Source organism: Pseudorasbora parva, chromosome 15 (genome assembly GCF_024679245.1).
Source record: "Pseudorasbora parva isolate DD20220531a chromosome 15, ASM2467924v1, whole genome shotgun sequence".
Classification (NCBI taxonomy): Eukaryota; Metazoa; Chordata; class Actinopteri; order Cypriniformes; family Gobionidae; genus Pseudorasbora; species Pseudorasbora parva.
This window is the reverse complement of record NC_090186.1, coordinates 1,390,145-1,405,541: the sequence shown is the minus strand read 5'-3', so window position 1 is coordinate 1,405,541 and position 15,397 is coordinate 1,390,145. Positions and strand designations below refer to the sequence as shown.

At 38.6% G+C, this 15,397-nt stretch overlaps 1 protein-coding gene across 2 annotated transcripts in view; it reads right to left on the bottom strand.

Annotated features, from left to right (window-relative positions):
• LOC137040884 (polymeric immunoglobulin receptor-like) overlaps window positions 1-9,633 on the bottom strand; it is a 40,492-nt gene extending 30,859 nt beyond the window's left edge. The window contains exons 1-2 of one of the 2 annotated variants that reach the window (XM_067416645.1): window positions 9,359-9,633; window positions 9,178-9,228 (exon numbers count right to left, since the gene is read on the bottom strand). The gene's annotated coding sequence lies outside the window, so the exon portion shown is untranslated. The remainder of the gene's footprint in view (window positions 1-9,177; window positions 9,229-9,358) is intronic. The other variant, XM_067416646.1, reaches the window with a different exon arrangement.
• Window positions 9,634-15,397: the final 5,764 nt, after the last annotated feature.

The following is a 15,397-nucleotide window of genomic DNA, read 5'->3' as shown; positions in this document are numbered from 1 at the left end:
TTAGAGAACACACACTACAATTAAAAACTGAAGGTGTGTGTTCAATATAATGTGAGTGAGCCGAGAGCGAGAGTCACGGCACAAATGCAGCAGGAGTCAGATTATATTCATCAGGAGAGCTGAGGTAAGCGTGGGCGCGGCAGTCGTTCTCAGCGCGTGTTCAGTCTGGAGCGTTTTCACTTATAATGCCTTTGGAATATTAACTTTCATAGGAAGTAATTTGAGAAGTTGAAACACTTACTTTGCTCCGTTTACAGGGGTCGACATTAAGCATGTTCATGTTCATTCACTTGTCCGGAAAAAAAGATTTATATTTTATTTAAATTTTTTTGTGTTGTAAATATGATTTATTCTGAAGCAATATTCTCACCAGTTTTCAACCAACTTTGGCATATTTAAATCTGCATATTTGTGATATTTTTACCTTTTATAAAGGCCATTTACCCCATATCTATTAAATATAGGCTATGCTTCAAGTTCTATTTTATATTCCTAAATTTGATCTGTACATTCAATTAGAATAAAACACTATAGGGCTGTTACCAATCAAATTAAATAATTTACACTAAAAAATTAAAACTGCATTAAATAATATTATACATTTTTTATTTTTGAACGAATACACAACTAAGAAATGTTGTAAAAGAATATTTATACGTGGAAAAAACCACCAGTAGGGGGCAGCAGGTGAGTCTTAATGAGTGAGTCATTGAGTTGATTCATTCAAACGGCTGATTCATTCAAGAATGAGGCAGTGATTTACGAACAGGTCATTGAATCTTTGATTTAACTGATTAATTCAAACACTGATTCATTCAGTAACACACACACTGTTGCTGTGAGACGTGTTGTGGTTCTGCTGTTTGGAACTATTTTCGCTGCTGAAAGAGAACAAAAACAGTCACTATTGCATCTAAAATGTAAGTGACTCATAATTAATTGTTTATGGAGCTGTCATATGAAATCTGTGTCAATTTCAGCCGTGATGGTATTCAGAAAAACCCACTCTTGGTTGTGTGATGTTGTTTAACTGTATCATATGTTATAAATATAAAAACTTCACATTTTGAATGTATAGCGCAGTTTCTCAGTGAGCTGCGCTCGGTATGAGCGGCTCCGGAGCGTCAACAGCTCCACCGTCAGTTCATTATATACTATACTATTATCCACTATTGATCACCACTTACAATAAATGCAGACTCATTCTTGCATTTTGGTGATTCGCGAATTATTTTTTGTTATTGTCTTTTTAATCCGCTTGTCCGTCGGGCAAGTAAAATTCTCTTTCACTTGTCCCTTCAAAAAATCCACTTTTCCCGGACAAGTTTTAACGTCGAGCCCTGGCATACATGAATGCCCGCAGATGCCAGAGCCGAGCGCTGTGAGTGCGATCCCTCCCCCCATGGACCAGTTGAAAACATGTAAATAGCTCCTCTACTGACTGTAGTCTTTAGTCTAAATAGCTCCTCTACTGGCTGTAGTCTTTAGTCTAAATAGCTCCTCTACCGGCTGTAGTCTTTAGTCTAAATAGCTCCTCTACTGACTGTAGTCTTTAGTCTAAATAGCTCCTCTACTGACTGTAGTCTTTAGTCTAAATAGCTCCTCTACTGACTGTAGTCTTTAGTCTAAATAGCTCCTCTACTGACTGTAGTCTTTAGTCTAAATAGCTCCTCTACTGACTGTAGTCTTTAGTCTAAATAGCTCCTCTACTGACTGTAGTCTTTAGTCTAAATAGCTCCTCTACTGACTGTAGTCTTTAGTCTAAATAGCTCCTCTACCGGCTGTAGTCTTTAGTCTAAATAGCTCCTCTACTGACTGTAGTCTTTAGTCTAAATAGCTCCTCTACTGGCTGTAGTATTTAGTCTAAATAGCTCCTCTACTGACTGTAGTCTTTAGTCTAAATAGCTCCTCTACTGACTGTAGTCTTTAGTCTAAATAGCTCCTCTACTGACTGTAGTCTTTAGTCTAAATAGCTCCTCTACCGGCTGTAGTCTTTAGTCTAAATAGCTCCTCTACCGGCTGTAGTCTTTAGTCTAAATAGCTCCTCTACCGGCTGTAGTCTTTAGTCTAAATAGCTCCTCTACTGGCTGTAGTCTTTAGCCTAAATAGCTCCTCTACTGACTGTAGTCTTTAGTCTAAATAGCTCCTCTACTGACTGTAGTCTTTAGTCTAAATAGCTCCTCTACTGACTGTAGTCTTTAGTCTAAATAGCTCCTCTACTGGCTGTAGTCTTTAGTCTAAATAGCTCCTCTACTGACTGTAGTCTTTAGTCTAAATAGCTCCTCTACTGGCTGTAGTCTTTAGTCTAAATAGCTCCTCTACTGACTGTAGTCTTTAGTCTAAATAGCTCCTCTACTGACTGTAGTCTTTAGTCTAAATAGCTCCTCTACTGGCTGTAGTCTTTAGTCTAAATAGCTCCTCTACTGGCTGTAGTCTTTAGTCTAAATAGCTCCTCTACTGACTGTAGTCTTTAGTCTAAATAGCTCCTCTACTGGCTGTAGTCTTTAGTCTAAATAGCTCCTCTATTGACTGTAGTCTTTAGCCTAAATAGCTCCTCTACTGACTGTAGTCTTTAGTCTAAATAGCTCCTCTACTGACTGTAGTCTTTAGTCTAAATAGCTCCTCTACTGACTGTAGTCTTTAGTCTAAATAGCTCCTCTACTGGCTGTAGTCTTTAGTCTAAATAGCTCCTCTACTGGCTGTAGTCTTTAGTCTAAATAGCTCCTCTACTGACTGTAGTCTTTTGTCTAAATAGCTCCTCTACTGACTGTAGTCTTTTGTCTAAATAGCTCCTCTACTGACTGTAGTCTTTAGTCTAAATAGCTCCTCTACTGACTGTAGTCTTTAGTCTAAATAGCTCCTCTACTGACTGTAGTCTTTAGTCTAAATAGCTCCTCTACTGGCTGTAGTCTTTAGTCTAAATAGCTCCTCTACTGACTGTAGTCTTTTGTCTAAATAGCTCCTCTACTGACTGTAGTCTTTTGTCTAAATAGCTCCTCTACTGACTGTAGTCTTTTGTCTAAATAGCTCCTCTACTGACTGTAGTCTTTTGTCTAAATAGCTCCTCTACTGACTGTAGTCTTTTGTCTAAATAGCTCCTCTACTGACTGTAGTCTTTAGTCTAAATAGCTCCTCTACTGACTGTAGTCTTTTGTCTAAATAGCTCCTCTACTGACTGTAGTCTTTAGTCTAAATAGCTCCTCTACTGGCTGTAGTCTTTAGTCTAAATAGCTCCTCTACTGACTGTAGTCTTTAGTCTAAATAGCTCCTCTACTGACTGTAGTCTTAGTCTAAATAGCTCCTCTACTGACTGTAGTCTTTAGTCTAAATAGCTCCTCTACTGACTGTAGTCTTTAGTCTAAATAGCTCCTCTACTGACTGTAGTCTTTAGCCTAAATAGCTCCTCTACCGGCTGTAGTCTTTAGTCTAAATAGCTCCTCTACTGACTGTAGTCTTTAATCTAAATAGCTCCTCTACTGACTGTAGTCTTTAGTCTAAATAGCTCCTCTACTGACTGTAGTCTTTAGTCTAAATAGCTCCTCTACTGGCTGTAGTCTTTAGTCTAAATAGCTCCTCTACTGACTGTAGTCTTTAGTCTAAATAGCTCCTCTACTGACTGTAGTCTTTAGTCTAAATAGCTCCTCTACTGACTGTAGTCTTTTGTCTAAATAGCTCCTCTACTGACTGTAGTCTTTAGTCTTAATAGCTCCTCTACTGGCTGTAGTCTTTAGTCTAAATAGCTCCTCTACTGACTGTAGTCTTTTGTCTAAATAGCTCCTCTACTGACTGTAGTCTTTTGTCTAAATAGCTCCTCTACTGACTGTAGTCTTTAGTCTAAATAGCTCCTCTACTGACTGTAGTCTTAGTCTAAATAGCTCCTCTACTGACTGTAGTCTTTAGTCTAAATAGCTCCTCTACTGACTGTAGTCTTTAATCTAAATAGCTCCTCTACTGACTGTAGTCTTTAGTCTAAATAGCTCCTCTACTGGCTGTAGTCTTTAGTCTAAATAGCTCCTCTATTGACTGTAGTCTTTAGTCTAAATAGCTCCTCTACTGACTGTAGTCTTTAGTCTAAATAGCTCCTCTACCGGCTGTAGTCTTTAGTCTAAATAGCTCCTCTATTGACTGTAGTCTTTAGTCTAAATAGCTCCTCTACTGACTGTAGTCTTTAGTCTAAATAGCTCCTCTATTGACTGTAGTCTTTAGTCTAAATAGCTCCTCTACTGGCTGTAGTCTTTAGTCTAAATAGCTCCTCTATTGACTGTAGTCTTTAGTCTAAATAGCTCCTCTACTGACTGTAGTCTTTAGTCTAAATAGCTCCTCTACTGACTGTAGTCTTTAGTCTAAATAGCTCCTCTATTGACTGTAGTCTTTAGTCTAAATAGCTCCTCTACTGACTGTAGTCTTTAGTCTAAATAGCTCCTCTATTGACTGTAGTCTTTAGTCTAAATAGCTCCTCTACTGACTGTAGTCTTTAGTCTAAATAGCTCCTCTATTGACTGTAGTCTTTAGTCTAAATAGCTCCTCTACTGGGTGTAGTCTTTAGTCTAAATAGCTCCTCTATTGACTGTAGTCTTTAGTCTAAATAGCTCCTCTACTGACTGTAGTCTTTAGTCTAAATAGCTCCTCTACTGGCTGTAGTCTTAGTCTAAATAGCTCCTCTACTGGCTGTAGTCTTTAGTCTAAATAGCTCCTCTACTGACTGTAGTCTTAGTCTAAATAGCTCCTCTACTGACTGTAGTCTTTAGTCTAAATAGCTCCTCTATTGACTGTAGTCTTAGTCTAAATAGCTCCTCTATTGACTGTAGTCTTTAGTCTAAATAGCTCCTCTACTGGCTGTAGTCTTTAGTCTAAATAGCTCCTCTACCGGCTGTAGTCTTTAGTCTAAATAGCTCCTCTATTGACTGTAGTCTTTAGTCTAAATAGCTCCTCTATTGACTGTAGTCTTTAGTCTAAATAGCTCCTCTACTGGCTGTAGTCTTTAGTCTAAATAGCTCCTCTATTGACTGTAGTCTTTAGTCTAAATAGCTCCTCTACTGACTGTAGTCTTTAGTCTAAATAGCTCCTCTACTGACTGTAGTCTTTAGTCTAAATAGCTCCTCTACCGGCTGTAGTCTTTAGTCTAAATAGCTCCTCTATTGACTGTAGTCTTAGTCTAAATAGCTCCTCTATTGACTGTAGTCTTTAGTCTAAATAGCTCCTCTACTGGCTGTAGTCTTTAGTCTAAATAGCTCCTCTACCGGCTGTAGTCTTTAGTCTAAATAGCTCCTCTATTGACTGTAGTCTTTAGTCTAAATAGCTCCTCTATTGACTGTAGTCTTTAGTCTAAATAGCTCCTCTACTGGCTGTAGTCTTTAGTCTAAATAGCTCCTCTATTGACTGTAGTCTTTAGTCTAAATAGCTCCTCTACTGACTGTAGTCTTTAGTCTAAATAGCTCCTCTACCGGCTGTAGTCTTTAGTCTAAATAGCTCCTCTATTGACTGTAGTCTTTAGTCTAAATAGCTCCTCTACTGGCTGTAGTCTTTAGTCTAAATAGCTCCTCTACTGACTGTAGTCTTTAGTCTAAATAGCTCCTCTACTGACTGTAGTCTTTAGTCTAAATAGCTCCTCTACTGGCTGTAGTCTTTAGTCTAAATAGCTCCTCTACTGACTGTAGTCTTTAGTTTAAATAGCTCCTCTACTGGCTGTAGTCTTTAGTCTAAATATCTCCTCTACTGGCTGTAGTCTTTAGTCTAAATAGCTCCTCTAATGACTGTAGTCTTTAGTCTAAATAGCTCCTCTACTGGCTGTAGTCTTTAGTCTAAATAGCTCCTCTACTGACTGTAGTCTTTAGTCTAAATAGCTCCTCTACTGACTGTAGTCTTTAGTCTTAATAGCTCCTCTACTGGCTGTAGTCTTTAGTCTAAATAGCTCCTCTACTGGCTGTAGTCTTTAGTCTAAATAGCTCCTCTACTGACTGTAGTCTTTAGTCTAAATAGCTCCTCTACTGACTGTAGTCTTTAGTCTAAATAGCTCCTCTACTGGCTGTAGTCTTTAGTCTAAATAGCTCCTCTACTGACTGTAGTCTTTAGTCTAAATAGCTCCTCTATTGACTGTAGTCTTTAGTCTAAATAGCTCCTCTACTGGCTGTAGTCTTTAGTCTAAATAGCTCCTCTATTGACTGTAGTCTTTAGTCTAAATAGCTCCTCTACTGACTGTAGTCTTTAGTCTAAATAGCTCCTCTACTGGCTGTAGTCTTAGTCTAAATAGCTCCTCTACTGGCTGTAGTCTTTAGTCTAAATAGCTCCTCTACTGACTGTAGTCTTAGTCTAAATAGCTCCTCTACTGGCTGTAGTCTTTAGTCTAAATAGCTCCTCTACTGACTGTAGTCTTTAGTCTAAATAGTTCCTCTACTGACTGTAGTCTTTAGTCTAAATAGCTCCTCTACTGACTGTAGTCTTTAGTCTAAATAGCTCCTCTACTGGCTGTAGTCTTTAGTCTAAATAGCTCCTCTACTGACTGTAGTCTTTAGTCTAAATAGCTCCTCTACTGACTGTAGTCTTTAGTCTAAATAGCTCCTCTACTGGCTGTAGTCTTTAGTCTAAATAGCTCCTCTACTGACTGTAGTCTTTAGTCTAAATAGCTCCTCTATTGACTGTAGTCTTTAGTCTAAATAGCTCCTCTACTGGCTGTAGTCTTTAGTCTAAATAGCTCCTCTATTGACTGTAGTCTTTAGTCTAAATAGCTCCTCTACTGACTGTAGTCTTTAGTCTAAATAGCTCCTCTACTGGCTGTAGTCTTAGTCTAAATAGCTCCTCTACTGGCTGTAGTCTTTAGTCTAAATAGCTCCTCTACTGACTGTAGTCTTAGTCTAAATAGCTCCTCTACTGGCTGTAGTCTTTAGTCTAAATAGCTCCTCTACTGACTGTAGTCTTTAGTCTAAATAGTTCCTCTACTGACTGTAGTCTTTAGTCTAAATAGCTCCTCTACTGACTGTAGTCTTTAGTCTAAATAGCTCCTCTACTGGCTGTAGTCTTAGTCTAAATAGCTCCTCTACTGGCTGTAGTCTTTAGTCTAAATAGCTCCTCTACTGACTGTAGTCTTTAGTCTAAATAGTTCCTCTACTGACTGTAGTCTTTAGTCTAAATAGCTCCTCTACTGACTGTAGTCTTTAGTCTAAATAGCTCCTCTACTGGCTGTTGTCTTTAGTCTAAATAGCTCCTCTACTGACTGTAGTCTTTAGTCTAAATAGCTCCTCTACTGGCTGTAGTCTTTAGTCTAAATAGCTCCTCTACTGACTGTAGTCTTTAGTCTAAATAGCTCCTCTACTGGCTGTAGTCTTTAGTCTAAATAGCTCCTCTACTGACTGTAGTCTTTAGTCTAAATAGCTCCTCTACTGACTGTAGTCTTTAGTCTAAATAGCTCCTCTACTGGCTGTAGTCTTTAGTCTAAATAGCTCCTCTACTGGCTGTAGTCTTTAGTCTAAATAGCTCCTCTACTGACTGTAGTCTTTAGTCTAAATAGCTCCTCTACTGGCTGTAGTCTTTAGTCTAAATAGCTCCTCTATTGACTGTAGTCTTTAGTCTAAATAGCTCCTCTACTGACTGTAGTCTTTAGTCTAAATAGCTCCTCTACTGGCTGTAGTCTTTAGTCTAAATAGCTCCTCTACCGGCTGTAGTCTTTAGTCTAAATAGCTCCTCTATTGACTGTAGTCTTTAGTCTAAATAGCTCCTCTACTGACTGTAGTCTTTAGTCTAAATAGCTCCTCTACTGGCTGTAGTCTTTAGTCTAAATAGCTCCTCTACTGACTGTAGTCTTTAGTCTAAATAGCTCCTCTACTGACTGTAGTCTTTAGTCTAAATAGCTCCTCTACTGACTGTAGTCTTTAGCCTAAATAGCTCCTCTACTGACTGTAGTCTTTAGTCTAAATAGCTCCTCTATTGACTGTAGTCTTTAGTCTAAATAGCTCCTCTACTGACTGTAGTCTTTAGTCTAAATAGCTCCTCTACTGACTGTAGTCTTTAGTCTAAATAGCTCCTCTACTGACTGTAGTCTTTAGTCTAAATAGCTCCTCTACTGACTGTAGTCTTTAGTCTAAATAGCTCCTCTACTGACTGTAGTCTTTAGTCTAAATAGCTCCTCTACTGGCTGTAGTCTTTAGTCTAAATAGCTCCTCTACTGGCTGTAGTCTTTAGTCTAAATAGCTCCTCTACTGGCTGTAGTCTTTAGTCTAAATAGCTCCTCTACTGACTGTAGTCTTTAGTCTAAATAGCTCCTCTACTGGCTGTAGTCTTTAGTCTAAATAGCTCCTCTACTGACTGTAGTCTTTAGTCTAAATAGCTCCTCTACTGGCTGTAGTCTTTAGTCTAAATAGCTCCTCTACTGGCTGTAGTCTTTAGTCTAAATAGCTCCTCTACTGGCTGTAGTCTTTAGTCTAAATAGCTCCTCTATTGACTGTAGTCTTTAGTCTAAATAGCTCCTCTACTGACTGTAGTCTTTAGTCTAAATAGCTCCTCTACTGACTGTAGTCTTTAGTCTAAATAGCTCCTCTACTGACTGTAGTCTTTAGTCTAAATAGCTCCTCTACTGACTGTAGTCTTTAGTCTAAATAGCTCCTCTACTGACTGTAGTCTTTAGTCTAAATAGCTCCTCTACTGGCTGTAGTCTTTAGTCTAAATAGCTCCTCTACTGGCTGTAGTCTTTAGTCTAAATAGCTCCTCTATTGACTGTAGTCTTTAGTCTAAATAGCTCCTCTACTGACTGTAGTCTTTAGTCTAAATAGCTCCTCTATTGACTGTAGTCTTTAGTCTAAATAGCTCCTCTACTGGCTGTAGTCTTTAGTCTAAATAGCTCCTCTACTGACTGTAGTCTTTAGTCTAAATAGCTCCTCTACTGGCTGTAGTCTTTAGTCTAAATAGCTCCTCTACTGGCTGTAGTCTTTAGTCTAAATAGCTCCTCTATTGACTGTAGTCTTTAGTCTAAATAGCTCCTCTACTGACTGTAGTCTTTAGTCTAAATAGCTCCTCTACTGACTGTACTCACTTTAGTCTTTACAACAAAGGAGGCCAAAAAATCCTCAGATGATGCATCATTCGAATATACTCCCAGGTTTCTACTTATACAAAGCCATATCCTAAATCACTGAAGTAACCCTTTAATAAACCAATTTCATAAAGAATAAAGTCTTGTCATCTTACCAGTATGCTTGCGTCGCCGCACCGGTGCCTCTGAACAAATCTTACCACTACCTAAAAAACAAAGGAAAGGTTTGCGAGCGTCAGTAAACGGATCCCTGATGTGTGATGATCTACAGGCTGATAACACACTGATGTTTATGGCAGGACTCAAAGGTTTGCTTATGGAGAAAGAGACACGTACTCTTTGGCCGTCCGATCTCCTGATGGCTTCCAAAGTACCGAAGGGATATTTCCATTCTTCACTGCGTTCTTTATCCTTCGCCATTTTATAGCGAGAGAAAAAGTCTCTAAGCGTCATGTCATTATGTAAGGTGAAGCTCTCTGAAAAACACAACAACATGTCAACACAGCATGAGCCTGAACTACACACACCTGTGCAGATCAGGTGAGGAGTGAACACAGTGTTGTTGCTCAGTAAGAATAATACACTTTTGTCGAACGCTCAGCTCAATAATACGCTTTATGCAGTTACGCTTCACTCATGATCCGCTCACCGGTAAAACAACGTTCGCTTTAATCCCCCTCAGACATGGCATTTCTGTTCTGTAGCTGACTATACTTGTTGTAGTCATTAAAAAGTGTATTATTTTTTTAAAAATATATTTATATTTTTTAATACTGTTATTTTAAAATTGAATCTAGGCTATACTGATTATGAAAAGTGCAAAGATGTGCAGCATGTCAAAGACATTGAGTGGGTCAGAAATGATTATGACCACTTCATTAAGTTTTGTTTTGCAGAAAGTCTTTCTTTAAAGTGAAGTTTGTTTTGTAGAAATTGTATCTTAACTTGAATCAATGTTTGTTTTTTATCTCGGGTGGTTCGTGAGACTTAAAAAATGGGTCGCCATGATTTAAGGAAAACTCAGTTACATAAAATCCGTCTATAGGCCTATATAAAAGGAATAAATACCGTAAATATAGGCTATTTGACTTAAGTTGCAGATTAACAAAAAAAAAGACTGTGCTGCTGAGTTTGGCCCATTATCGTGAGCCGGCGCTCCTCAAACAAGTTCACGGAAAGGAAACCAGATGACAGAAAGCACATCTTGTCTTCTTTACTTTACAATAGCACAATGTAAGTAAACACTGCAATTTTAAACAATGTTCTACTCTTGTTATCTGTAGGACCAAAAGGACGAGTACCAAAATGGCAAAATGAGTATTTTATGTTCCCTCTGCTCATTTGCCCGGGCGCATCACGCACACACACACATATTCCAGCACTGCAAACTTGCATCGCAGCCTGTTCATTATCAACATAAAATAAGCAACCTAACATGTAAAAATGTGCACAGCTCAGTTTAAATAGTCAGTAGTAATTTGTGCCATTCAGTGTGAGCGCCGCCTCTCCGCTGTGGTGTGTGAAAGCTCATTTTTGCGCCTGAGCAGAGGATGATTTTTTTCCAGCAATATTGGGCTGCGAGTGAAATGCAAAGCCTATAATAAAGTAATGGTTCACCATCCATTTCAGCCCCTTTTTATGATATGCCTTTTGTTGCTATGTGACCTCCTAGTGGACCTTCTCTGTATGTGCATGTGATTTGTCATTCAGGTGTTTCTGATCAGCATCTGTAAAAGAGTAAATTGTTTGATTGTAATACATCCCCTGAAGAAGGCTGTTGGGCCGCTACGCGTGGGTTGTTTGGCCCCACTTTATATTAGGTGGCCCTAAGTACTATATACTTACATTAAAAAATAGGTACAATGTACTTACTGTGTTCAAATTGTACTGCAAAACACTTCTGCTGAAATTGAGGTGGATACGGGTAGAGTTAGGGACAGGTGTGTGTGTGTGTGTGTGTGTGTGTGTGTGTGTGTGTGTGTGTGAGTTAAAGGGCAGGTTTAGGTGTAAGGGAAGTGCCATCTGTGTAATTATAAATGTAACTACAGAAGTTAATTACAGACGTAATTACATGCAGGTATTTTTAAAATGTAAGTAAAATGTAAAAACATGTAAGTACATGTGCATTGTATCAAATGATTAATTAAAATGTTATTACATAGTAGTTAAGGACACCTGATATAAAGTGGGTCCGGTTGTTTTTTTCTCCCATGTCTTTTCTACTTTCTATCATGAATTAGCCAGTTTAATAAAGGCTTTTTATAATTTTCTAAAGAAGAGTGCCTTGGATTTCCTTCTTCTATATTCTACTGAATTCCCGACCCTAGAGCACCTTCAAATAATCCTTTTCTAACTCCTTGAGCACCCAGGACACTTTTTGCCTTCCATCACACTATATTACTTTATCTGGACAAACTCAGTATCATCAGAAAGATTAAACACTCCAGCTTCGATATTTGAACACTGTTTATGATAAAACTGGGTTGCAGTGACATTAATTTCTTAATTTACGTCAGGAGTGCATTATTATTGGTCCGTTATGAACAGATTATCAGACTAACGTTGATTCTCTCTCGTCTGCACTGGCTCATTTGTGTTCACAGAGATCGCAAAGAACAGCTTTCAGTTTAGCTCTTACCGTGCGTTCACACCGCCGCCGGCGAGAGCGTCAAAATTCGCTCTTGCCGCCCTGCCAACGACGCTGTAGAAAGCATCGTGGACGCACTGCCGCAGATCAAATGATTTTTCTTTTTTTAAACTGTATTTAAAGAGGCCGCAAATCAAACAAGCATGTTGATGGATATACTGACCACAAGTAGGGTATAAATTAACCTCAAGAAATCGTTTAAATGTGAAAGAAAGAATGAATTGCACACCCGCTGAACAACGAGCGTTTTAGCGTCTATAAAATAGTGTTGTGCGACTTCTTAACAAATTACACATCACTATGAATGATCTCGTCATAAATGACAGGGAAACCCGCACAGCAATGATCAACCTCTCTTATATTTTGCTTGGGAACTAATGTGGTCGGAACCAAAGTTTACAGGCCTGCGTTATCTGGATTTCTCTCAAGCGGAGCACTTCTACATTCTGACTGGTTGCGGCCTGTTGCCGCTGAACCGCGTCATAGCTCATTACCATAAAGTTGAGCTGATTTCAACTCTCCTCGACGCCCAAATCGTCCAAGACGTGCCGCGCCGCTCTCGCCGGAGCTCCCATTGAAAATGAATGACTTCCGGCCAGCTTGCCGCTCTCGCCGCCGGCGGTGTGAACGCACAGTTAGTTCAAAAGTGCTCATATTTGGAGAAATATTGACATATTATCACGTTTGCTAAATATTTCGTCATACAGAATACCTTTTCTATTCATTTCTCACCGAATTATTAGATATAAAAGAGTTAAAACATGCGCAGACCTCTCTCTGCGTCTCTTCTTAATGATATGCATCTGATATCAGTCATCAGGGCCCAGTTTTTCAAAAGTAATCCACTAGGGTTTTGGAGGATAACGGATTGGATCAAATCTGGAAAATGTGTTTTTCAAAAGAAAAAACGGATTACAAAATCAGATTAGATCACGTAATCCAATCCCGGATCAAACCTTTAGTTGGGGTTTTTCAGAAGTTTTTTGTAGGATTTGAATCTCTTTAATCTGGATTAAACTGATCCCATCAGAAGGGTGCACTCTAAATAATGCTGGGTTAAGACTGTTGGGTAATTTTGTTGGTTTATTTGATCACATTTTAAACACCATTGGGTAGTTTCAAATTTCCAGTCGTTGGGTTAAACCTGCTGGGTCGCAATGCTTGGCTGATTCTACCCAGCGCTGGGTTGTTTCACGAGCTTCCCGCCTTGATTCGTTTAAATTCGCTCCCAAACTGTCATTTTGAGGACAATGCAAAAGACAAAGCCACTGGTTGCAGATGTTTTAAGATAAGTTCATATGTTTTCATTAATAATCATTTTAATTAGCATAATTATAGTTTTTTTTTTTCTTCGCGGAAACACATACGTTTTACCTCAGAATCCGATGCAATGTACTGACTCGTGTTAGTTCAGGTCGGCATGTGAGACGATAGATTAATACAGTTTGTGATTACACAGAACCATGATCTCCTTACGAAAATTAACCATGGTTTTATGTAGGGACGTCACAAGTACCGGTACTTTGGTGAACTAGGGAATCAAAATCTGAAGCTAAAAAATCGGAGTCTGTGGCCATGATATACTCCGCGATTTTTCATGGAATCTGTCGGCTCTAATCTGCAGACTGGCTCTGACTTTTGTCAACTATTGCGTCAACTTGTTCAGATTCTAAATCGGGGGAAAATCGGGGCAAAAATCAGGTAGTGTATTCCAGCCTTAAAGATTTCTGCCCCGATTTAGAGTCTGAACAAGTTGACGCTAGTTGACAAAACTCAGAGCCAGTCTGCAGTGTTTCTTTAATGAAAAACTCAATGTTGTAAATACATTATTGGTTTAATTATCTATTTATTCATATGAATCCGAAGCTGTCCTCTATCTACATGTGTTGCAATAAAATAACAATAAACGAACAGAACACACTTACAGATTAGACTCAATACTTTGACTCATCATCACAGAAAAACCCTTCCTGTAACTCCCGCTGTAATCTGACCATTACTGGCCACATCTAGTGCGTTTGGGCTCTTTCTGTGACTTTTTGCTCAGCGCAGATAGCCGCTTCAAAATCTACCGCGCTCATCTCCTGCTTGTTGTTATGTCTGTCAGGCGTCTCCTAGCAACCAGGCGCTTGTTTCAGTTTGTGCTCCGAGCGTTTCTAAAGTCTGGCAGTGTATGATGCCCAGCTTTTCTCTTCAACCATTTACAAAGTCGGCGAGTGTATGATGCCTAGTGTTTTTGAAATCTGTTCAGATTAAAACAATCGTGTATGTATTGCAGCCTTTAAGGATGAATTAAACGGAGATTGATACCCTTACTGGCGCTGCTCTCCTCGGGCAAATCCACCAACACTTCTACACTGCTGTTCTCCATCTCCACAGGATGCTCTGTTGTAGTTTTTTGTGGTAATTTTGTCTAAATTGATCACTTTCTGCTCCGATCTATCGCGAACTGCAGCTGATAATCGCCGGACTCAATAAGCCCTGTCGGTGACGTCACGATCAGAACACGCGCCTGGGGCGTCACGTCACCAGTCGAGCGATCAAATCTTTTGTTTATTTGATTTCTTTCTTAAATATTTGTTTCTCTCTTTATCTTCGTGCCAATATTTGATGTTATTAAGCGTTTAGTTATTAATAGTTTCATTAAGGAGGATGTCAAATTAGCAATCCCTCCCCCCCCCTCACTGTTTTACAGATGTGGCTATATTATATTTTTTTACGGTCTATGCTATAAACCAACAGTAGCGAACAGAAACACATTAAAGAGTCATTTAATCATACACATTGAGATATTATGAATGAAATCTTCCTTTGACAGTCAATGGAACTATCCTAGTTTTGTCAGAAAGTTCAGATAATCCACCGATCGCTTCATATGAACAAACACTGAACTCAAGCCTTTATTCTCATTATTCATTCGTTAAAAACAACCCCTGTAATAATAAACTCTTGATGAACTGCTTGGATTGATTTGACCCATCTGATTTATTTTTTTCAGCTAACAGGATTTTATGGTTAGTTAATAAGATATTATTAATTTGGCCGGATATTGTCTGTTATATTAAATGAGTTGCTGTGTTATTGATCAGTGTCTGACTGTTTTCACCCCTCACGAAAATAATATTTTAATATAGTTTTTTTTAAAACTATTTTGAGTTTCTATTTATTAAACCAATTTCCTTCATTGTGTCAACTCAAATTATTAATTTCAATAAACTCAATTTTAAGGCAATCAGGTTACTTTAAGTTAAACCAACATTTTTTTACAGTGCAGTATAATAAATAAAATATAATAATAAAAGCCAGTTCAAGAACCCTTTTCAAAGTTTTATTTGAATAGGCCTAACTGATGAATTTGTATGAATAAGGACTGCCGTGTCCCACTACCGAATACAAAACCTAATATTTCACTAACTTAATCATCATGCCTTATGTTGGTTGTGTTAGGAAGGTCTAAGGAGTCAAATGCATGAACTCAAATGGTGAGAAAAACAAACTCACTTTTCATTTCGCAGGTTATTAAACGCTTCAGAAAGTTCATAAAGAGAAAATGATCGAGCGGGTTATTCCAGATGTTCTGGAGAGACGCCATTGCTTTATATGAGGAAGGAAAGTCTGACGGGTTTAGGGAGAGAAAATTAGACCAAGATTCTCATTAAAGGTGCACTATGTAGTATTTTTGCAGTAAAATATCCAAAAACCACTAGGCCGGTGTTATATATTTTGTT